Source organism: Pinus tabuliformis, chromosome 3_2, assembly GCF_031772625.1.
Source record: "Pinus tabuliformis cultivar Carrire ecotype Pingquan chromosome 3_2, CPIR1, whole genome shotgun sequence".
Lineage (NCBI taxonomy): Eukaryota > Viridiplantae > Streptophyta > Pinopsida > Pinales > Pinaceae > Pinus > Pinus tabuliformis.
The window spans coordinates 1,082,823,558-1,082,847,548 of record NC_142302.1 but is presented as its reverse complement, the minus strand read 5'-3'; positions in this window follow the sequence as shown (position 1 = coordinate 1,082,847,548).

Below are 23,991 nucleotides of genomic sequence, written 5' to 3'. Positions count from 1 at the left end.
GAGGAATTAACTTATATGATAAGCATATGTTATCCCCTTCAAGCTTGTGATAAAAAATAATTGGGGTACTCACTAGAAATAATGGGGAAAAATGAAGATGAAACATCCTTTGTATAGGCAACATCTTGCTCTTGAACATGACACTCTTCTGCTCTCGTGTCGGGTTTGGGATATCCTTTCTTAGTCACTTGTCCTCCCAGTTTTGGGTGATCCATTTTTCCTCTCATATGACTGTCCTATTTTCTTCGTCATGACCTATGGTCCTATGTTGAGTCAAATGCTGCCATACTCTACAATCGTGTCACTAATGTTCAAGAGAAGTCAAAAATGCAATTATTTACCTATACACCGTTTGAGTCATTGTTACAGTCTTGAAAATTATTCCACTTTATTCCTTGTTTCATGTTGATGATGGGGGATTCATAATTTCCCTCCTTCAACAGGTCGTTTCCTATCGACTTTAGCTCATTATCCAAGAATATGACTTAGAAACTCCCTTCCAGTACCTTAGATCTAACATGCCTTAATCGTAGGTTCTTTGCATCCGATGATAGGTCTTCATCATTGGCCTTCGATTGGATGATTCCACAAGTGTTCGAATTCAATTTCAATATCACATTCATGTATTGTATTGTCATACCTTGAGACCCATTGGCATTATTGGTGGTTTCTCTCGTGCGTGTTAATGGTCCACATCCTTGGTCGGTTTTCCTAGCATGGTGTTGAAGCCCCGAATATCGGGTCGACAACAAGGGGGATACCCACCCGGTCCGGACCTTGGTTGGCAGCTCCTTATCCGTTTGGTATAGCGGGTCCGACTAGGGATAATAAGACCAGTTTCCCAATCTAAGGGTGTATGTGTGTGTGTGCAGAGTTGGATGTTGCTGATCTAAGAATACTTAAAGCTAATTTAATTCAAACGTTTAAACTAACTCTATGATATTGTAATCTAATGAGAAACAACACATCTAATCTATGCTAACCCGGGGTGTATTTCTTCTATTATGCGATCTAAAGAGATTTCAAACAATAACTGGTAATAAATATCACTAAGCTATCATAAGAATAGAAATCAATTAAGATAAACCACTTTGCATAAAAAGTTAGGCAAAACAGTTGTGAACAGCATATTGCATAATAAGTTATTCATATATCAAACATAAATGAATGACTCCACCGTACAAAAGTGCCAAATGGTAACTCACACATTCATGCAATAACATATAAACAACTAAAAACTGTATATCACTTTAAGAATATAAACAGAAACGGTCAAGAGATAAAAGTACCATTTATGACTGGTTCCACTCATAAGCTTCAAGCAACAATGATTTATCTCTCCTTGCTCTAACATCTACTAAGAGTACAGAAGTGCAACATCAGTAGCAGATATCAAATGCAAACATTAATAAACCTTGATCCATCCATTCATCAAAACCCCCTCCGAGGGTGCAAAAGTGCATGTTCTGAGGACAAGTTTTTTGACAAATTTCTAGACCCTTCTCCTAATGCATGAGAAGGGTTTAAATACTGCTAACTAATTAACTTAATTACATAAATTTAGGATACGGTTTTAAATGACCGCCCTTCTGCTAAAGCAAAACTATTTCTAAAAATTGAATCTAATTCCTAACCATTTTTGTATTTGCTCCTTAGTGCTGCAAGCATGCAACATTCGCCTGGGAAGATTCTGCTGGTCGCCTTCTGCTTTCGTTTGAGCTATGAAAATAGAAATAACAAGCACTGGCACCACTTTCTGGTAAACTAGAAGATATTTTCGAGAATCTTCCTCTGGCTGGGTGTATTCACTGCGTGTATACTTGGTAATAACCCAAATTTCTCTCAAACTGATTCTGCTTTTGCTATTTCGGTTTCCGGCCTTGCGAATGACTGAATAAGTTAGGGACTTTGCTCTCTGAACAATTTTCTGCATCGAAAACTGCCTTCGTTCTTTGTTCCGGGATTTTCTGGTGTGTTTTCCTTCTTTAGCGCCTTTTTTCTTTTTGCTTTACCGGGCATAAGCTTCAGGATCTTTTGTAAACATGCTGATTTTGTGCGCTTTTGACTCCGAGCGTTGGATGGCCTATTGACATCAGCATCTGTTGAGTGATACTCTGGAATTTGTGGTCCCGTTGCATGCGGCATCCGTTTATGAAGGCATCTCTTCTCTGTTCTCCAAGCATTGACGCTTTCCCCTTTTCCTTAGATGTTTCCTGCACATTTCTTCATGTTATTTCCTGTCTTACAGTTTACGCAAAGGAAAAGAGTAATGATAATAAAGATTGACATGAAAGATTTAAGCTCTTATGAATGCATAATCATGACACCCATAGCGAACTGACTCTTCGAAAAACACAAAACTGTCCTTCTTGAATACTTTGGCATAAATTCATTAATTTCTTTTAAGGTGCGCGCCCAATTTTGATTTACAGACAACTTTCCTTGAATATTGCGCTGAGGAAAATTTGCGATGGGTGATTTCTGCGACTCACATCGCAGCATTGCGAATTGCGTCGTCAAGATGTGTCATCGCAGAAATTCATGATCGCATTTATCGCAAATCACATTCATCGCAGATCACAGCATCGCAGATCACAGATCGTAGATCGTGCTTAGTCATTCAATCATTGTGTGCTGCTTACGTGATGTTGCGATATGCGACATCGCATATCGGCTGTCGGAGATTCTTTAAGATTTTTCTTTTAAGAGCGCTTCATAATGTATGCGATGCGATGAATTTTGCGTCGCTTCTTCGCAGTTTATTATGCTCATAGGAAAACGTCTCATTCTCTTCTCGCAATGCGATACAGCTTTAAGGAGTTGAATACAAAAATTTTCATAAAATGTTTTTTGGATTTTTTATTAAGGGTCACCATTTGCTTGGTGTTATTGCTAATACCAAACAAAGAGGGGGGTTGTTGGTGGCCACAACAATGGCGATTCACTGGGAAGAACCAGTTATCTCTGTTTTTCTATTGAATTTTAACTTCCAAAGCAGAAAAATTTTCATAAGTCTAAATTTTGTTATGGACAGATAGAGTACATTATGCCTTATCCTATTAATGATATTTTGTTTCAACCTTTTTCTATTCCAATTGTTTGCTTCCTCAGGCTTTGTCCTTGTATTTACATCACCCATTACTTGGTCTTTTAAAGATAAAATAAGGTCTTCTCTGTGTGCTGGCTTTTAAAATATGCTCATTTGTCGTAGGTAGAGCCTCTGCTGCTAGCAGGCGTCCATAGCCTCGACAGGGTTACCTGTTACCCAATAATGATCCTTTATCCTGCTTAAGGGTATTTACAACTTTTCAGAGAAAAACCCATTTTGACACTTTTTTCCTTTTTTATTCTCTAAAGAACAATGTCTTGGTTTGGTGGCCAAATTATGACACAGTCATTCACTTGATTTACACTTTTGCTGAACAAGCTAGCTCGTGATGAGACCCCTTGTCTTTTGATTGCAACAATCTTGAGTCGTTGCCCTGTTTTGATGGACAGTATTGGCAAAGTCAGCAAGTTATAATATCTGTGATCATGATAAGCCGGCTCGTGATGAGACCTCTTATTCTTTGAGATATAGTGTTTTCTCGGATTGTTCCTCTGAATGCTGCGATTTTCTTTAGCAGGGAGGAAATCATTGTTTTTCCTTAAGAAAGCTCTGGACGACAATAATAGAGTTTGAAAACAACAGTTTTTACAGAGAATCTTTATTTTATTATTGATACCTTTCATTGTGCTGATATAAAACAATTTTTTGCCAAAGGTTGCTTTCATAAATTTTTTTGAAGTTGAAACTAGTATCATATCTAGGCTAAAGTTAACTCTATCTGTCAATAATAAAGATCAGATTTTTCGAAAAACTTTGCTATTTGTACAAGCGAGAAAAAAATCAAAATCTGATAGAGAATTGGTGTCTTTTTTCGTGAACCCCTGTAGTAACCATCTACAACTGGTTTTATTTATAAGAAAGAAAAGAAAAAACTAAAACTATCCTACAAAATAGAAGAATAATCTTCTATGGAAAATATAATTTAAGGATTTGTCCATTAACAGGCAAAGAATCCCTTCTACCTGCTAAATCCTGCAACACAAACGTTGATGGGCCTATGACTTCTACAATCTGAAAAGGACCAAGCCACATCTTTTGAAATTTTGTATGTTTGCCCTTTTCTTCATGAGCCTTATCCCATTTCAAAACTAAATCTCCCATCTGAAAATTTTTTCTAGTCATTATGCTTGAGTCAAAAGAGGATTTTATTAGCGCTTGGTGATGAGCATGGGTTTTCTTAGCTTGTTCTCGTTGTTCTTATAATTTAATTATTTCCATTTGTCTTAGTTGTATGGAGGAAGTAGATACTTCATCGATGTATTGTACTAGAGACAAAGAGGGGATCACTAAGTGAGTTGGGAGAACCACTTCCTTCCCATAAACTAAATTAAAGGGAGAAGTGCCGATTGAAGCTTTTTTCGTTATAATATCTGTCCATAAAGTATTTACCAAAGTTTTGTGCCAATTCTTCTGGTTCTGGTCAACCGTTCTTTTAATAATCCTGATTAGGTTTTTATTTGTTGACTCAGCTAATCCATTACCTTGCGGATAGTAGTTGGCCGAATATTTCAGTTTGAACCCTCTTTTAAGTGCAAACTCAGTCATTGCATTCCCATAAAAGTATGAGGCATTATCAAACATTAAAGCCGTTGGCAATCCAAACCTAGTGATTATAAATTGATCTATGAATTCAATGATGTTTTCAGAATTAGCTGTCTTGAGAGGAACTGCTTCTACCCATTTAGTAAAATAATCTGTTGCCGTGAGGATGTATCTATGCTGCTTAGAAGAGTGAGGAACGATCTCACCTATTATGTCTAAGCCCCACTGACTGAATGGTTGCTCGATGTTTACCGGCTGTAGTGGCATGGACGGTTTCTTTTGTCTCCCTGTAGTAGTTTGGTAGACTTGGCATTTCCTCACGTAATTGTGTGAGTCTTTGAACAGCGTGGGCCAATAATATCCTGCACGTAAGATTTTATGTGCAGTAGCATCTCCAACATAGTGTCCGCCTGTTGGTCCATCGTGGAGTTCCTGCAAAACCTTTTCGGCTTCAGTTTTCTCAAGACACCTAAGAAGCACAGAATCGTAATTCCTTTTAAACAGAACATCATTTATGAGATGATATTGTTTAGCTTTCAATCTCAGAGCTCTTTTCTTGGTGTGATCTAGGTGTGATGGAGCATACCCATTCTTAAGATAATAAATGGTGTCAGCATATAATGACTCTGCATCGTTTAGGCTTACCTCATACATTTGTACCTCTTCAGATGAATTTTCAGGAATTTGCGATGCTCCAGCCAACATTTTGCAGAAGCCTTGACCTCTTACAATGCTTGCTGGTTTGATCTCGAGGTCGTATTCTTGTAAAGCAGTGATCCAATTTGCTCTTTTTTCACCCACATCCTTCTGTATTAGAAGATTTCTTACCGCTGGAAACGGTACTATGACCTCAGTATGGGTTTTAAGTAAGAAAGGTCTGAAATATTTGACCGCTTTGAAAACAGCATATGCCTGTTTCTCCACGTCTGAATAGCTGAGTTTAGCACCTTGTAAATTCGAGCTAAAAAATGCGATTGGAGCTTTCGCTTTCTCTTGATTTGCTTGAGTTAGAATCGCGGTATATGATTTCTCTGAGGCAAATGTGTATAAGGTAAAATATTCTGAAAAACTCGGGGTTGCTAAAGATGGAGCGCTAATGATAGCTTGTTTGATCAGGTTGAATGCTTCATGCTCATCTTGACCCCATTTAAAATTTGAATTCTTTTTAATCATGGTTTGCAAAGGAGAAACAATTCGTGAAAAATTTGGGACAGATCTCTTCACAAAATTGATTTGACCAAGGAAAGATTGCATGGCTTTTTTATTATGAGGTAGGGATATTTCAGAAATTTCTTTGATTCTGTCAGGCTCAATGTGAATACCAGATTTTGACACTATGAATCCTAGAAGTTTTCCTTCACTTAATGCGAAAAAAGATTTCTTTGGGTTAAGTGAAATTCCATACCTTAAACATCGTTGAAAGATTTGTTTCAAGTCTTTGAGATGGTCGCTTCGCTTCTTGGAGTACACTGTTATATCATCCAAATAAATTGCTACAGATTTATTGACTAAACCCTTGAATGCGATGTCCATGGCTCTCTGAAATGTAGCGCCGGCATTGATCAAACCAAATGGCATCTTCCAATATGCGTATGTGCCCCATTTAGTTCGGAATGTGGTTTTTAACTAATCATCGGGATGTAGCAGCACTTGATTGTATCCTGAAAATCCATCCAAAAAAGACATTAGTTCTGAGCCTGCTACTGCCTGTAATATCTGCTCCATAGGTGGGAGGGGAAAATTGTCTTTTTGACAGGCTTTGTTGAGATTCCGAAAATCGATGCAGATTCTAATATCTCCGTTTTTCTTTCTAACGGGTACCATATTGGAGACCCATTTGGAATGTCTGATAGGGAAAATAATTCTGGCTTTTAATAACTTATTTAGCTCAGTTTTTATCTGATTTTCTAAATTGGGGTGGATTTTTCTGAGTTTCTGTTGGATAGGTTTTTCGTTATCAATCATAGGGATAGTATGTTGAATGATAGAAGTGTTGTATGTCTTCAACTCATCGTAATTCTAGGCAAAAACATTTTTGTATTGTCTCAAAAGATGAATATAAGCTAGTTTTTCTTCAGGGGCTAGGCCGCAGCCTAGATTAACGTTTTGTGGTTTATCATCGATTCCTAGGTTTACTAATTCGTTGTTCAGGGTCGAACTGTAGAGCTTAGAATTGGTAGACCTTTTAAACCGACTTTTCAAATCGTATAAGTCTTCCAACTTAACCACCGATTTAGGTATAGCATTATCAGTGCTATCTTGTTGTATTTGTCGATCGTGATGGTCTTCGTCAATTATCTGATTAGAGTAGGATCCTTCAGAAGTGAGGAAATTTACAATATCAAGATTGTCATTGAATACTCTCCAGTTTGTAATGTTGTCAGGGATAGACGGTCTAAAGATTAATTCTATTGAGAATCTATCTGGACTAAAATCTTCGGAGGGAATAAGTCTAGAGGCTACGTTAGCTAAAAGGTCTGCGCTCGTGTTTTGGAGTCTTGGGATTGTCGAAATATTGAATGCTATGAAATGCTTAGTCGGATCTTGTACTAAAGATTGATAGTGTTTCAAATGACCTGATAGGCAATGTATGCTGTTACGTACCTGTTTGACGACAATCTTAGGGTCTCCGAAGACTTGAAGATACTTGACGTTCAACCCGATTGCTTTGTATAGGCCTTGCACCAAGGCCTCATATTCCGCTGTATTGTTTGTGCAATCGAATTCAAGTCTGCACGTAAGCATGGTCTTATTTCCTTCTGGACTAATCAGAACGCATCCTGCTCCTGCTCCTTCGTTAGATTTAGAGCCATCAAAATATAATTTCCAAAACAAAGATGTATTTACAGGTTTGTTTACAAAATTAACACACTTTGAATTATCAGTTTGGGAAAAATTTTCGACTTGGGACAAAACTGAATTTTCTAAGTAAGGTGATGTATGAGCATTGAAATTGCCGAGGAAAGAATCTACCGAGTAATTGCCTATGATACTACTGTTATATGCTATTGCTTCATTTTCTCCCTCCAATTTCGTTACTATGTACTTCTGGTGTAACTCTCGTTCAACCTTTATTTGATTCGGTTTGCCATTGTAGGGTAACCATATGTGCGACCAGTCGGTTGAGAAGTATCCATGGAGTTTTTCGGACCAATCCCTGCTAAGAATCAAGCCATAGAATTCTGGGATATCAGCTACTAGAATGTCAATAACCTGACATACCTTCGGGTTAGACGACAATCTTATGGTCACTTGATTAAGTTCACCAGTCACTTCGACTTGAGATCGATCAAGCTGAACTATGCGCACTGCGGATTTTTGTGGTTGAACATTCAACTTGGCACATATTGATCTGGGTAAAATATTCGTTGAAGCACCAGAATCTACCAAACAATTGTGCACATTTTTATTGAAAATTTCATAAGTGAGAAGAAAAGGGGGAGTGTGAGACCTTGATCTTCCTCCAATCAAGGTGATGTCATTTGGATCAATCTTATTGATTGTGTTGGTTGGAGGTCTTCCCATGTTGTGGGAAGCTACAGCTGTAGGCAAAGATGTAGTAGGCACGGCATGTAATTCTTTCATCATTATCTTCTGTTGATGTTTCAATTTGCTTAATTCAGAGTGATATTAGCCCTAGTCTTTTTCATGTCATAAATAATATTGTATTCCATTTCATCCGACACTATCAGTGTTCTTGATGGAGGTGTTTGATCTGGTTGGACTGGGCTAGATTGAGTCGCTTTAGCGGTCGTTTTCTTTGTTGCGAATTTATCTTTTGCTGCAGGGCTTGCGCCCTTCTGCTTAGGGGTAGTTTGGGGAGGATCAAGTTGATTTTTGCTTCGTGTGCTAACTGGAAATGCTTCTTGATCTTCTTCTTGTGGGAGGATGAAATCCCACATTCCTTGTAGTTCCACAACTTCTTCGTCATCGGTCTGCCCTTTAGTGGTACTCTCTTCTTCTTCCTCTTCTTCGGATTCGACATTTGAGATAGCGTTGGGTGGTTTCACATCCATTGAAGGGCCTCTTTTAAAAGCTCTGTGGGGCTTTTTTGAAGAAGTTTCTGCTACTTGTTTTTTTATGTCAATCATCTCATTGGACATGGTCTTTAATACTTTTTGCAATCCTTCCAAATCGAAAGGGTCTTTCGTTTGTTTCTTCTTGGAGTCTTCCTCGAAGGTGACTTTTTTAGATTTGCGTTCCTCTATCGTAGATCTCTTTTCCAGGGCTACTACACGTTTCTCTACTGCTATCACCTCTGTTAGGTTTTCAACTAAGGTTGTTTTATTTGCCCTATCCACGAAGATTGCTAAGTTTGATGGTAAGGCCGTAATATACCATTCACATCGTACTTCTTCACTGGGTTGGGAAGCAGTGGGAATTTTGTTGAGGATTTTATTGAACCGTAAATTGAAATCTTTGATGGGTTCTCTAGCCTTGGCTTTAAGATTGGATAGGTCATTGATTAACGTTGCCATTGATCTGTCATCACCAAACTTGGTAAGGAATTGACTTTGAAAAATGTCCCAACTTGTGATAGACCCGGAAGGTAATGAAAAGTACCATGACCCGGCTATTCCTTGCATTGTATAGGGAAAAAGCCGGACAATAGCATCCTCGTTGGTAACTCCGTTGAGATTGACAGAAAGCATGAAATTGTTAATGTGCTCTTCAGCTAGCATGCCTAATTCTAGATTGAATTTGGGTAGCCATTTCTCAGGATGCGCTGGTATTTGGCTCAGGGGCGGAGGCATTAAAACTACCCCAGGATTGTTCCATGGAGACTGGGCCATTGTTGAGCTGCTAGTAAATGAAAGTGCAGAGGATGATCCCTGAGGCTGGGAAGATGAAGATATTATGATCTTAGATGATTGAAGAAGAGGGGTTGTGGAAGATGGATGAGTGGTTTGGAATGAAGATGTGGGTGGCTGACTTCGCGGCGAGGGAGTTGAAATGGACGATGTAGATGAAAGAGTCTCACTGTCAGACTCTTGTGGTGTTTTCCTTACTCTTTTCCTGGTGGGGAGAGGGAATTTAGTTGGCTGGATGCCAAATTTTTCACTCTTTAATCTGGTCAGGGGATGAGCAGGATTGTACTGCGAAGTCACGCTGCTTTGAGATTTATCAGACCTCTGTGTAGAAATAGAAAATCCCTGGAGTTTGCGAATCAGAGTTTGAACTTCAGGGGGTTCAATGGTAGATTGGTCTAAAATATTAGGGTATGTAGCAGTGGTTAATACTCGAGCGACTTCTGACTCTGGATTTAAACGTACTGGGGAAGTCGGGGGAGTTGATGAGGGCGATTTACTCTCAGAATGGTATTTAGATTTTGATTTAGGTGCCATTCATAGTTCGGGCCCTCCTTCTAGCACCAAATATGTTGAAGCCCCGAAAATCAGGTCAACAACAAGGGGGATACCCACCCAGTCCAGACCTTGGTTGGCGGCTCCTTATCCGTTTGGTATAGCGGGTCCGACTGGGGATAATGGGACCAGTTTCCCAATCTAACGGTGTATGTGTGTGTGTGTAGAGTTGGATGTTGCTGATCTAAGAATACTTAAAGCTAATTTAATTCAAACGTTTAAACTAACACTATGCTATTGTAATCTAATGAGAAACAACACATCTAATCTATGCTAACCGGGGTGTATTTCTTCTATTATGTGATCTAAAGAGATTTCAAATAATAACTGGTAGTAAAGATCATTAAGCTATCATAAGAATAGAAATCAATTAAGATAAACCACTTTGCATAAAAAGTTAGGCAAAACAGTTGTGAACAGCATATCGCATAATAAGTTATTCATATATCAAACATAAATCAATGACTCCACCGTACAAAAGTGCCAAATGGTAACTCAACATTCATGCAATAACATATAAACAACTAAAAACTGTATATCACTTTAAGAATATAAATAGAAACGGTCAAGAGATAAAAGTACCATTTATGACTGGTTCCACTCATAAGCTTCAAGCAACAATGATTTATCTCTCCTTGCTCTAACATCTACTAAGAGTACAGAAGTGCAACATCAGTAGCAGATATCAAATGCAAACATTAATAAACCTTGATCCATCCATTCATCAAAACCCCCTCTGAGGGTGCAAAAATGCATGTTCTGAGGACAAGTTTTTTGACAAATTTCTGGACCCTTCTCCTAATGCATGAGAAGGGTTTAAATACTGCTAACTAATTAACTTAATTACATAAATTTAGGATACAGTTTTAAATGACCGCCCTTCTGCTAAAGCAAAACTATTTCTAAAAATTGAATCTAATTCCTAACCATTTCTGTATTTGCTCCTTAGTGCTGCAAGCATGCAACATTCACCTGGGAAGAGTCGGCTGGTCACCTTCTGCTTTCGTTTGAGCTATGAAGATAGAAATAACAAGCGCTAGGACCACTTTCTGGTAAACTAGAAGATATTTTCGAGAATCTTCCTCTGGCTGGGTGTATTCACTGCGTGTATACTTGGTAATAACCCAAATTTCTCTCAAACTGATTTTGCTTTTGCTATTTCGGTTTCCGGCCTTGCGAATGACTGAATAAGTTAGGGACTTTGCTCTTTGAACAATTTTCTGCATCGAAAACTGCCTTCGTTCTTTGTTCTGGGCTTTTCTGGTGCGTTTTCCTTCTTTAGCGCCTTTTTTCTTTTTGCTTTACCGGGCATAAGCTCTAGGATATTTTGTAAACATGCTGCTTTTGTGCGCTTTTGACTCCGAGCATTGGATGGCCTATTGACATCAGCATCTGTTGAGTGATACTCTAGAATCTGTGGTCCCGTTGCATGCGGCATCCGTTTATGAAGGCATCTCTTCTCTGTTCTCCGAGCATTGACGCTTTCCCCTTTTCCTTAGATGTTTCCTGCACATTGCTTCATGTTATTTCCTGTCTTACAGTTTACGCAAAGGAAAAGAGTAATGATAATAAAGATTGACATGAAAGCTTTAAGCTCTTATGAATGCATAATCATGACACCCATAGCGAACTGACTCTTCGAAAAACACAAAACTGTCCTTATTGAATACTTTGGTGTACATTCATTAATTTCTTTTAAGGCGCGCACCCAATTTTGGTTTACAGACAGCTTTCCTTGAATACTGCGCCGAGGAAAATTTGCGATGGGTGATTTCTGCGACTCGCATCACAGCATTGCGAATCGCGTCATCAAGATGTGTCATCGCAGAAATTCATGATCGCATTTATCGTAAATCGCATTCATCGCAGATCGTAGCATCATAGATCGCAGATCGCGCTTAGTCATTCAATCATTGTGTGCTGCTTATGCGATGTTGCGATATGCGACGTCGCATATCGGCCGTCGGAGATTCTTTAAGATTTTTCTTTTAAGAGCGCTTCATAATGTATGCGATGCGATGAATTTCGCGTCGCTTCTTCGCAGTTTATTATGCTCATAGGAAAACGTCTCATTCTCTTCTCGCGATGCGATACAACTTTAAGGAGTTGAATACAAAAATTTTCATAAAATGTTTTTTGGATTTTTTATTAAGGGTCCCCATTTGCTTGGTGTTATTGCTAATACCAAACAAAGAGGGGGGTTGTTGGTGGCCACAACACATGGTCAACTTCAACACTTTTATTGGCATGTTAGGACTGGTACTTTGTTTAAGTTAGGATGGAGAGCAAGTCTTCTAATATGACTCAGGTTGCATGGAGTTATATGTTGTTCATGGTTGTACACATGTTTCTACTATACGAATGGTTGTGACCATACCATGGGACTTTATATTTATGACAATCCTCTCATTATGGATGGCTGTGCCCGTTCTTTGGATTTTAGATTTACACATGATCCTGGGTTGTGCCCATACCATGGATCTTTTCATATAGTCTTCATCATCTAGATGGCTGCGCCCATGTCATAGATTCATGTCTTGATCTTAGATATGTATATGTATGCGTCCTTGATTTGTAGGTCTCCTGATACTGTGTCCTCGTCCTTGCAAAAGCTCGTAAAGCATCTCAGCCATCACTCCTCGTTCATCCTTCATGCTTTAGGGGGCATCTGTTACACAATATTTTGTCACACCTCCTACACTTCCCTGTGACATACCCCGAAGTGCCCAAAAACATGACCTTTATGGAGTGTGTTCATTCATGTATACAAATCAGATCCCTCCTAAGACATTGATTAGAGAATGCCTTGAGCTTTCCCTGAAGAAATAGCTCTAAAATCCTAAATAGAGAATCATCTCTCTTATAAGGATTAAAAAAATGATGGACATGTGTTTCAGTGTACTTGACCAACGATGACATCACTCTATTCCCTTGCATAACCGTGATGATCCCGAACTGGTAATTTTCCCAAAGAGGATGAGAAGCTTCATGATCTAGAAGCTTCCAGAGCGATGAGCTGTAGGTTGTTTGGCATAGATGAGCTTGAATCCTTCCAACTTGGCCTCTTGGTCTTATCCCTATGAGCTACCTCCTTAAGATGAGGGCCTAATCCTATCTTTGGAGAGGTCCTAACTCCCTTTCGTAGCCTATAAATTCATCCTCTCCTATTCCCAAATGGTTGGTCTATGTCTATTTGCACCCTTATGCTAAGATTGTGCCTAGAGGTTATTCATTTGACTTGGAGAAGGAGTGATTGGAGAGCTCTTGGCTTGGACTTGGATTACCACTCAAGGAGAGCCTATTGACATCAAGGCTTTGGTTGTAAGCTTCCCTTTATTTTCTAATTATACACAACTTCTAGTTCATCTTACCAAAATGCATATGTTCATTTATCATTTAGCTTTACATTCCTTGATCAGTTAAGCAGGTTGCTATCAGGTTTGCTATTTGTTTTGGCATGCCTTGTTGTGTCTTGATCACTTGTGCAAGTGCATAAACACTGAGAGAAGCAAGAGCAAGCCCGTGATACAAGCGATTTAGGGTCTTCAACAAAGGAGGTCGGAATAGCATTAGAACAAGGTAGGCCATCTCCTTCATTCTTCTTTTCAATTCTAACCAAGGAAGATGTCTAGTTGATTGTCACTTCAATTGCTATACCCACTCATTGGGCTAGAGGGATCATCTCTATCTACAAAGAGGATTTACCTTAAAAACAATAGGTCTTCACTCCTTCGTGTCTTACTTTTTCTTGCTTGAGATCAAATTATATATGTGTGTTTCAAATAGGCCAAAGTCCCTTCTATATATATGCTTCTCTTATGGTCGAATAACCTCTTATAGGACGACTTGTTACTGGCAAGGCCGACTTATGCTTGAAGGTTCAGAAGACTTTCTAGACTTGTAATTTATATATTTTACATGTTAAATATTACCTAATAGAGTCTTATACAATTGAAAAGGACTCTCTTGAATCAATAAAACTATTATTTTGACATGGCAAACCCAAGGATCATGAAATGGATGCTTGAGTTAGATGACTAATAAAATGAAGCATGAAACCCATGCTTAAAAAAAATATTTTTCTTTCTTCTTTTTCTTGTAACATAAGATATACATTTTTACATGAGCATAATGACAAGTATGAAGACCAAAAATAGTTACATTTTCCAACAAACACATCACAAGGAAAACAAAAATAGGGAAAGATAAAGAAATGAGGATAAGAATGGTAAAATACAACTCTGATCAGTCACATCATGGGTATGAAAAAGTAATGACATATGAAGAAGAAAGATTAGTTGGCCAAGGGGGAGAGATAGATTCTCCTGATTGGATGGACACCTTGAGAATCCCAAAGGTTGAGATCTAAAGTTGTAAAGCAGACATTGAAAGGTTGATCAAGGCTCAAGAAAAGTAGGTTGAGGTGAATGCAATCATACTGCAAAGCCTCTCAGAGTTGCAAAGACAAAGGGAGCATGAGAAAGGAACTAGTCATAGAGGCAAGAACCACCCTTTTGGATCATAAGAGAGAACAAATGGGGCAGATGTTGGCAGGTCTAGGAAGAGGCAAAGAGGTGAAAGTGACGACATTGTGAGAGGAGATATGTGATTGAGCACACCAAAAAGAAAAACCAACACTCATGGGCATTACTATCGTAAACATTCTAGTTATGTTACCAAGAGATATAATCACCATTCTCATCATTACCATCATTAGAGAAGAAGAGAAATGGACTATATGCTTGAAGAATTCAAGAAAGAGAAACCACCTAAATTTGATGGAGAGATGAAGAAATGTAAAGATGAAAAATCATGATTGCATGGCATGAAGAAATCCATGATTATTCCAAAAACATGAAAGAAAAAGTGGCCATCTATAGTTTGAAAGGAAAAGCAGACATATGGTGGGAGGAATTGAAAATTTTTAAGGGCATAACTAAAGAGATATTGACATGGAGCAAGTTTGAGAGATTATTCAGAGACAAATACTTATCAAAAAGATATTATGACAACAAGGCAAAGGAGTTTTATGAGCTAAAAATGGTTTTGGTGATAGATTAAGAATATATTACCAAATTTACGAAATTGTTGAGATATGTGCCATACCTAAAGGAGGAGAGGGAGAAATTTCAACGATTTATCAGTGGGATACCCTTGTCTTTTAAACATCACAAGAGTTTTATGAACCAAAAACTCTAGCAATTCCATAAATAAATTAAAGCACTGTTATGAACAAGCAAAGTGAGGACCATATTTTAAAAATGATTGGAAAGTAAGGAACAATAATAAGCATAAGAAAAAATTTCCCAAGAAAAGTGTGGTTAAGAAGGAAGGAATGCATTCATCCAGTGAAAATTGATTTTAGCATAAATCCAGTTCAGCTACCAAAGGTAGTATGCATCAACAAGAAGGAGACAACATAGATTTTAAAGTAAAGAGTAGTAGAAATGCTGAACTTGTTGGGAAAATCACTGAAATATGTATTGTCCACCATTGACCACACCAGAAAAATGTAGGTCCAAATATTTATAGTGCCCAAGAAGCTCGAAGTATGGGATATGTGGTATAGAGTCTACCCAGAATCTATGCAGCCGTGGATAATTATCAAGAACACCACCAAGAATCGATCATTGAGATGGAAGGTAAGTTGTGTAATCAAATCATTTCTATTTTAATTGATCTCGGTTCTAATTATAGTTATATCAGTCTGGAGCTTGTGGAAAAGTGTAAGCTAGAAAATTAATTGTTTGTAGAACCTTAGCTATGTTGGCATTATGGATAATGTGTTATCCTTGATGTCAACCTCGTGGTCTTGTCACACACTCTTGTCACATTATGTCACCTTATGATTGAGTGTAGAACTGATGTGCCTATGTAGATCATGCATGGAGAAAGTTCTTAACAATTGTAAAGGTATTGCAAGATCCTTGATGGTTACAAAGAAGCTATAGTGGTTTGTTGAAGTGTTGCAAGTAATATGAATGTTTATATAGGTTATGAAAAGGATGAGAAAGTGTATTGGATGCTTAGTGACAGGTTGCATTGGAAGTAGATTGAAAAATGTGAAGTTTATGAACCATACACTTCTTCTATTAGAGAAAGATGCATATATGCAGGTATAAAGAACAAGAGTTGCGTATATGCAAGTTTATGAACAAGATTCGTGTACAGGACCCTTCACATGGAAAATAAAAAAGTATGAACATTTCCCATGGTAATCTCCCATGGTTTAGATATGCAAACATTTATTTGATCCTGTCAACAATTACTGACAACAAAAAAAATGGATTTCTTGAGCTAATGGCAAGCCACAAGGACTATAAAAGGAGAAGGAGATCAAAGATCTAAGTGCGCATTTGATAGATTATTCATTTATGATTTAATCTGAAACAAGTGTGCATCGAGGAAAAAGGAGGAGGTTCAACTCTCAAAAGATCTAAAGATGTTTGAGAGAACTGATGGATGTGCTTGTTTCAAGTGTAATTATGGGAAAATGTTTATGTTGCTAAAAAATGTAGGATCAATGGTTATAGTAGATCTATGATCTAAATATATGGAAAATATCTATTATTTTGACAGAGTTTGTATGTAGTACAAAGAGGACATAAAGATATGATATTTTTTTTGTTTATCTATTAAGAATGATTTATGCAGAGATTTGATTTACAAAGGTTTAATGTGTTTAATGATTAAATATTTACGCAATTTTTGTTCTTGAATGATGCGTACATATGTGGATCTACTTCATAACAATTGCATATACATTCTGAATTAACAATTGTTTATTGTTGTTTGATCTAAGCTATTTAGAGGTGTTTTTTTTTACTGAGTAAAGTATATGATGATAGGAGATTTTCTTTAAACAAACAAAATGGCTTAGATTTGGTACTCAATGATCTAATATATGTATGTAGTTCCTATTCACAAAAGGCATGTATATACACATATCCTTTTTATTATACTCACGTATATATCATAGTTTGATTTTAGAGGTTTAAAATGTAGTCTTGTATGTTGATTGAGATCAGTGTGCTGAGAGTTTATTTGCTTTAGAGAGATTTTTGGCATTATTAAGTGTTGTCTTGCTACTTCATGAGTATTCTAATGGTTGACTTGAGTATGTGCTTTAGAATTTAAAGAGAAAAGGGTTTGAATTGATATTGGAAAGTGTTTGGCTTGGTTGATAAACAAATAATTTGATCTGGTTAGTGTTGATTTGGTACATATTAGTGATTTGGTTGTACAGGGGTGATTGGTATCTTGATATTCAGTTATACATTCTGAGCATATTTGGTTTATCCAGTGTTGTGTTTCAAAGATGTTATTGGTATTTAGTGATTAATCTTAATGGTTGTTGTGGGTCCATTTTGAAAATTGGATGAAACGTGGCTTGCAGTTTTTGATGTGAGTATGAGACAAGTGGATGCAGTGTGAAATATTCTGAAATTTGGTCCACAGAGGTGTTGAGGGTTGGAGCCTTTAGTAAGCGGGTAGGAGATTTCTTCTAATGGTAGCCAGTAAACTTGATGAGGGAGTAGGAGCCTCCATTTGGTAGGAGCCAGTAAAGTTGATCACGTAGTAGTAGCTTTCTTCTTGTCAGATTTGGAGATTTTCTGGAGGTTGTAGCCTCCCGCAGGTAGGAGCCTACATACTGGTAAGAGTATGCACCAATACAAGATGTAATGAAATATTTTATTCATGATAATAAAGAAGACAATGATGAAAACAATGATGGTTTTCTCCCAAATTAGGTTTCCACCTAAAATCCCTAATGTCCTTATGTGTTATCTATTGATATGTTTCTCTTTTGATATATTTCATGATGCTTATGATACACTATTTCTATGATAATTGAACTAATAATTGATGAAATTGTGAAGAGTTAAGTAATTTGAATATACGATGTTTGTAGCCATTGAAAGCACATAGATACACATGTTCTGTTAATTAATGTCACATATAAATTTCAGAATGAAAATTTGAAAATTAAATTAAATGAAATACTGATTCATCCGCCCTCTTAGTAATTCTAACAATTGGTATTTAACCATAGGTCTCTCCAGTAAACTTGATCTCTTGAGAGTAGATCAGGGACCATGGGAAAAATTCAAAAGAAGAAGTAAACACAATGGAAGAGGTCAAGTCAGGACAACTATGATAGTGATAGTGATGTATCAGATGTGGTGGGAATATCAACAGTCATAAATCAAGGAAAAAGAATACCAAAACAAGCCAGAAAGGTCTCAGATTCAAAATCACCCCATTTTTTGTTGATCTAAGATGATAAAGATAGTGATTAGGAATGACCAGGTATTGAATTTTGTTTTAATTGTATACATGATGACCATTGTATGCAACATTGTTCATTTCCTTTCTCACGTAGTGAAGATGATAATGGATCTACTGAGATTGCTCTTTTGGGTCGAAGTAGAAGTAATCTTTTTTTTTTCCAGAGAAATTAGACTCAAATATAATAGCCTTAAATGTGGAGATTAAGAGGCTAACAACTGGGAATAGAGACCATCGAAATTTTTTACATTTTTTTGATGAAAAGGAGTGTGCCTACAAAGAAGAAATTATCATATTAAGAGCAAAACTAGAAGAAGGAAGAAAAGGGAAGATTAGTGTGAAATATTGGAGGCTGAGGTAAGCATATTAAAAGGTACATTAACATAAAATGATAAGAAATTGAGATTTCAAGATAGTACCAAGATATTAGACAATCTTCTTAACAATTAAAGATTCCTCTCTATCAAATCAGACCTTGGATTTCACGGAATAGTTAAGGGAGAATCGAGGTCACAAGCTTCTGCAAGAAATTTTGAGGTTAACAAAGAAAGCTATATAAATCCTGGTAAATAATTAAGAATTCAACCAAACCGACAATAGAGAAAAGTGATTTTTCAATGGAAATCATTTTCTCTCAATGAGTATGACAAAATTAGATATAATAACAAGCCATTAGCTCTAATTAATGATAATGAATGTTTTAAATATCATAAATTTGGACATGCTGTAGATGATTGCAGAAGTATATTATTCAAATCTCAAGTAGATAGTCTCTCCACAAGAAGACTATCGTTTCTGAGGTACTCAAGCTTCGTTAAGGGGTATTGTTTTACATGCAATAATTTTGGTCAGAAAGCTATTGATTGCAATAAGAGAAAGAAATATTATGATTATATTTACCCTTCTCTGGTCATGCAAGGTGTTATACATGTAATAAGTTTGGACATGTAGCAAAAGAATCTAGGACAAAGTCAATGAATTCACATAGGCAACAAGTAGATTTCATCCAAAGAAATAAAACAAACAAGAATATTGTTAACAAAAGACTTGAAAAAGATGGGTTTACCAACACTCCTCACATTAAGCAAAAGGGAGAGGAGAAAGTAAAGTGTGGCTTCGATATCTATGCATTTGAAGAAGAATATCAATAGTACATAGATAGCGGGCACTCTCATTGCATGTCTGAAAGTAAGAACAAATTTATATCTCTTAAGAAAAGCAAGAGTGGTAAAGTTATTCTTGGAAATAATGAACCAACAAAGGTACTAGGAAAAGGTAGGTTGATATTGATGTTAAGAATACAAAAGAAGCTAATGTATTATTGATTTAAGGGCTAAAGCAGAACATTCTAAGTGGAGGCCAAATAGTTGATAAAGGGCATGTAATTGTATTGACATAAATTGCATGAAAACTTATAGAAGAAGACACTATAAAAGTTAGAGCAAAAGGATTCAGAAACAAAGATAATGTAACACACTCCTCCCACATCTACCCAAGTAATTGGCCAACCAATGTAAACATGCAATGAGAGGCCACTATGATATGATTCAAGCTCCTAAATCACGTTAAGAAAGTGTAACTGATGGAAACACACCATATATACATTAAAAATTAGCATTAGGACCCTCACAAACCATCCCAACATTTCTACCAACCAACCCCTAGGTCCCACTGTGATTTTGGACCACTTTGAACCCCAAACACTCCTATGCTATAGGCCTCCCAACATCCAGGAGGCTATGAATGCTCTCATGAGAAGGCATGCCAATGTCCAAGGACTATGTTTCTCAGTGCTGTGCTAGTGTGCTTGTGATTTGAGCCACTTTTTTTGGCCCAGAGCCCAGGTCAATGCACAGAATTGAATGAAACTCTTAGGACAATAAGGTAACAAGGAAATGGAAATAAAATGCAATTACTTAAATAAGCCCTTGACTAGACCCCTACTAGCCATGACATGCATTTTTTCAAACATATCACGAATAAGCAATCTACAGGTGTAAATAATAGATCTAAGCATAGGGGTATCATACTTAGCTGAGAATTGGTAAGAAGCATTGATGCCTCGACACATTAATTGTCATTTCATCCATTAGGTCATAGACACATTGTTCATTCATTTACAAGTAAAAACATGATGAGATTCATACATAGCTATTGTCATAAAACATATACATAACCAAGATGATCATAACAAAAATACAAAGGAAACCACAACCATATAATCCACACATAAACCAATATAATACTCATAGAAATACAAGGAGAAACAACCTTGTATTGATGATGAAAAATACAAACCCGGGATGGGACTTCCAATTTCGACCTGACCATAGAATGGATGAGCCAAATATCTCTTCATCCATTCACCCCCCTTCCATATTCCAAGCATGAATATGGGATCTCATAGAACACATCAATCCAAAACCATGTAGGGCTTCCAGAGGCCATCCACCTCAACCCATCAAATAGTGATTCCACCTCATGGTTGGACATCACAAAACTATCATCAAATTGGTCTCTATCCAAGCCTTCTAGGACTCTAGAGTGTTTTTCCAACCAAGGCTTTTAGGAATATTAACTCAACCCATAGCTTATTTCGGGCTTTTAGAGAATTTGTCCAACCAGGGATTCCAAGGCTAGTAACGCAACCTACCAAGGGCTTCCAGAGCATTTGTCCAGCCAAGGCTTCAAGGACTAGTAACCCAACCCAAGCTGTTATAGGGCTTCCAGAGCGTTTGTCTAACTAGGGCTTCTAGGACTAGTAAGTCAACCCAAGCTAAGGAACCATGAGAACCAACAAAATAAAACAAGGAAATAAACCCACAGTCTCCATGGCTATCTAGGTGTTGGCTTAGGGGGTCCTAACCTAGGGTCAGAGTTAGTTGTGCCAAACAAATCCATACACTACTGGACCTTTCAGAATCAATCCATGGTGCGCGGACTAAAGTCTCACCCAAAGAAGTATGGGGGGATGTTGGAACCAAGTTTCTACACCCGAAGATCAATGTGATGTACTTTTCGCGACCTATATCTGCCTTAGCACATACATCTATGCTCCTGCATCCTATTGTTGTAGCTTCCTCCAATTGACCTCTAGACCTCTGCGAAGGTCTACGATTGGATTTTGCAGACCCTGAACAGGTCAATTAGCTACTTACGCACGCTTTAGATTACCCTTAGACCATTATTTTCTAAGGTCTACTTAAGTGTTTGATAACTTTAACAGGAGGGGTTATAATCTTCGCGTAATCACTTAACATTAATTGCATTCAGATAACAATATAGATCATGTGAAGTCACGCATCAATACATCATTATTTCATAAACCCATTATTCATCATAGCATAAAGCACATTCATACATAACAGAAGTTAATAGATAAAACACAATAATTTCTGCAAAAATCTTTTTTATTGATATTGAATTAAGCTTATAGACTGAATACTTTCTTGTGCACTTAGCTATAGGGGTCCACGCACTCAGTTGTGGACACTACTCTAGGCCTCTGCGCACTCAACTGCAGAGCCTTTCGCTCCTCTAAGACTTCTACTTCTACACTAGACTTCTTCAATCGTACCCATAAACAACTTCCCCTCTCTTTCTTAGGCATCCTTGAGACACACATATTTATACAAACCCATGGTCTATGGACCATGGGTAGATCTTCAAAAGCTGACTCAAGTTACATAAAATAAGGGTAAAACCCTTTTTGATTCTTAACTAGCTATACGCTCCGCGACCACAATTTACAGAGACTTTACATCAAAAACTTGGGATTTTGCCCCAAAACTAACCCAGGGGACCACATCCCAATAGGCTCCTGACACAAAGATCATGACTCACCCTCGAGTCACTCAGCTTGCACGGATATATTACTATGAAGATCCCCAAATTCCACTTTCACCACAACTACTTAGTCATGCTCTACGTGGTTTCCTGCTTCACCTATTCGACCAACTATTTTGTGGGTGGTCCTTCACTATCCTACTTGATCTTCTACTATGTACGCTGTGGGTTCGCCAACTTTTCCTATATGTTGGTGGAGACTTGGTATGCTTCTTTCAACCAAGTATCCAACTGCACCTTAAGGACTACCTCTTTTTTCTGTGCAGCTTCCACTTATCCAAGGAGTGGCTTCCCCTCCTGCAACTTGGCGAGGCCCTGCACTGTAGCCACTATGCACACCGTCTCCTGCACTTTTTCCGTATTGCTGCTGAAGCTTGCGGGTATCTGTTTTTAATCTCTTTAGGTTGGTATATTCCTGCATGTCTGTCACTACTTTCATGGCTTGCTCAAATAGCGCTGTGCAGTCCACTACCACGGCATCGACAGTAGCTATTTTTTCCTTAACAACAACTTCACGATGTTCCCTAACATCTGGCAGGGTCGAAGGCTCTGAGTTGAGCAACAATTCAGTGATTTTTAGGTTGATTTTGAACTGAACTCGGCCAACCTCTTTCTTAGCATCATGGACACCTGCTGTAAGTTTCCTAACCTTGGCGTCAAGTAGTGCCTCCTACGGTATGTTCAACTTCGGCATTGTCTTGCATGCTTCTGCCACCGTGACCACGAGCTGGGTGCCTTTCTTCTTGATTGTTTCCTTTGCTTTCAAGGCCTCTATCTTCTTGGCAAACATTTTCTCATTGTTCACCCGGTATTCACTGATTAAGCTGAAAGCACGCTGCTCCTGTGCTCTTAGCTACTCTATCACACCAGTTTGCAACATGTGAAGATACTTGTTGGGGAGCACTGTGAGGTTGAGTCCGATATTCTTCATAGTACCCACAATGAGCTTGTCATCAGATGATTCTACGCTCAAAGACCCTTATAGTAGTGCGATTTCTCAGAGATTAACTGATCTGACCATCTCTACAGCCTGACTGGTCCCTGGTGCCAAGCTCATTTGTTCGGTGCTCACCTGACCTGCACCCACCTGTATATTGCTGGTCTGGATTTGCAGCTCACGTAGATCCTTCTGAAGAGTGCCTAGCAACTACAGGTTCTTTTATTTGAACTGCTATAACAATTTTTATGTGGTATCATGCGCCTTATCTCCAATCTCATCGAGATCACCTTCTGTGAGCATGATGGGATCCAATGATGGCTTCATTGCTTTTGACTTCTCTTGGGGCCCCTCCTTCTGTTGTTCCCTATATGTCTTCACTCGGAATGGAGTTCTTTGCTCTGTGTCTCAACCACATCCCTACTCTGACTGCTCCTCTTCCTCGGTTTGGGGAAAAGGGGATTTACTGCTCCACTCAGAGTCATGTTGTTCAGGTTTTAGCCTACTACTTTGTAGCATGCTTCTTTTCCAACCGAACCCTCTCCTCAGCCTCCTTCCTTCACTTCTCGGCCAACTTTTGGACCGCTTGCTTCGCTACCTCCTTCTTCTTTTTCTCAGTGGAGCTCCCTGTGCCTTTGCTAGTGCCTGTGGCTAGATCAGATAGGGAATGCCAATCTACCAGCCAACGCTTGATAACCTCCTAAAAGGAATCATCTGTGGCAAGATAAGGTAGATCAAACCACTTCTGTTGTGGATCCTTCTGCACCCTAAAATATACGTGTTGGAAGTCTATCTTAAAATCCGCGTACTCTGATAACTGCTCAAACATAGTTGGGGACAACCATGGCTTCTGGTTGATGGCCATGTGAAGGCTTGCCTCCATCAACATGCAAAATCCTTTTATT